Source organism: Tenrec ecaudatus, chromosome 1 (genome assembly GCF_050624435.1).
Source record: "Tenrec ecaudatus isolate mTenEca1 chromosome 1, mTenEca1.hap1, whole genome shotgun sequence".
Classification (NCBI taxonomy): Eukaryota; Metazoa; Chordata; class Mammalia; order Afrosoricida; family Tenrecidae; genus Tenrec; species Tenrec ecaudatus.
Window position 1 is genome coordinate 235,084,941 of NC_134530.1, and position 2,037 is coordinate 235,086,977.

General features: G+C 48.5%; 1 pseudogene; it reads right to left on the minus strand.

Moving 5' to 3' along the window:
* Positions 1-378: 378 nt before the first annotated feature.
* LOC142437382 (dnaJ homolog subfamily C member 9 pseudogene) lies at positions 379-1,571 on the minus strand (annotated as a pseudogene).
* Positions 1,572-2,037: the final 466 nt, after the last annotated feature.

The window sequence follows — 2,037 nt, forward strand, 5'->3', positions numbered from 1 at the left end:
TACCGAAAAAACCAACAACCACATAACAAAAATTCAAGAAGGCTACTTTCAGTGATACAATGAATGTATCATAGATAAACCCCAATATGAAAATCAAACAGAAAACAAGATCAGGACCAACATGTATCAGAGGAGGTCCAACTGACAGGGTTTGAACAGTCTACGTCAAGTTTATCATTTTGACCTCCTATAGTCATTTCTTCTTTTTTTTCTTTTCAGTTTTTACTTGCTTTAATCATATACAAGCCTTACAAAAGTACTCTGAACACCTGTTTCTCCCATAAATCAATAATAGTTTAGAACCTGGGTGAATGAAACAAAAAAGGAGAGCTGGTTCATTGCAAAGCACTCTGGAAGGTCTATCAAAGGTCAGCAATGTTGAAAGGAAGATATCTTACTGGGTACTTGTTCTAGCAGACAGGTACATCGCTGAATATTCTACAGCTTGCTCCAGTATGACAGCGTGACAATCACTAACAACAGTACAGACTGTTCCAATTACCAAGGATCCATGAAACCAAGGGCTGTCAGGAAATACACCGCCCTTCCCTCCCCTGCCCTGCCCCTACAACGCCACCACTCAATTCCTGGTGGGACGACGACTCCACTGGATGCATCAGGTGGCTTTCAGGAAATACTAAGGTCACGTTGAGAGGCTCTGCTTGGTTTACATAGTTCTGAACAATTCAGGCTGGAAAAGACATGTTTCAGGTTGGCGCGTCTTCAAATTTTGACCGCACCGGTCTACAAAGTGTGGTTAGATTCTACAGACTTCGAGGACAGAAAGCCCATTATTTCTTTTCTTTCTTGAGGGGCATCTTTTTCCCTCTTCCTTTGGAAGGATTGCAATATTTTGCTTCCCTCTGAGCCAGGAAATCATCCATTTCCTTTTGCCAGTCCTTTTGTCTGCTCTGGATGGCTGCTCTCAAGTCCATCTCTGCATCAAGCCCCAACTCCTTCCTGCTTATTTCTGCTTCTTTAGCCTCCTCCTGCGCCCTCCTTTTCCGTGCACTCATCTTCTGCTTCGGTTCTCTCACAAAGGCTTGATAGGATGGGACCTGCCCGCCGTCGATGGCTTGCTGGATGATGTTCCTTATCCGAGGCTCTTCCGTGTACTGCACACACAGCACAGACTCCATGATCTGGTCCATGTCGCCCTTGAAGTCCAGGTAAGCCTGCTTAATGTCATCCAACTCTTCAGCAGAACCTTTGTACGTCTTTTCAAAGGCTTGGATGTCCTCTAGAGATATCTTTTTGAAGAGCAGCCTCCAGTACGCCTCCCAGTCCCGCTCTTGCTGGAGCACCGCCGCGTCCTCGTCCACGGTTCCCTGCTCGTGGTACACTGCTCGCTGTTCTCTGTTGCTCAAGACCGCGTAGACTTTCCCGAGGATCTGGAAGCGGCGGGTGGCGTCCTCCTTGTCGCCTTCTCCCACCCGGTCCGAGTGCACCTGCAGGGACACCATGTGGTAGCCACGTCGGACCTCGCCGTCCGAGGCCTCGCGCCGCACGCCCAGCACCCGGTAGAGGTCGGCGGTGCCGAACACTTGCTCACACTGCTCCAGGAGCCCCATGCCGGCCACCCGGCCGCAGCAGGCGGCGGGCGCGGCGTGAACGGCGGGACCCGGCACGACCGCGAGCCCTCCCAAGGCCGCCTCTTCCCGCGCCTATAGTCATTTCTTCAATGCACTCTTTTTGGTAATCAGTTTAATCTCTTCCCTCCACTATGGATAGAGGGAAACCACCAGAGGCCTATTTCTTGTGTGGAGCTCACACATTTTCTGTTCATGATCTGTTTCTTAAGTCTTTAGGGTTATGCACAGTAATGGTATTGCTGGGTCACATGGTATTTCTATTGCCATCTGTTTTACGATACACCATATGACCTTCTACAGTGTTTGTACATATTTACAAGCCCACCAGGAGTGTATAAATGTTCCAATCTCTCCAGCATTTGTTGTTCTCAGTTTTTAAACATTGTGTTATGGTTATAGGCGTTAGGTGGTATCTCATGGTTGTTCTGACTTGCATTTCCCAGAT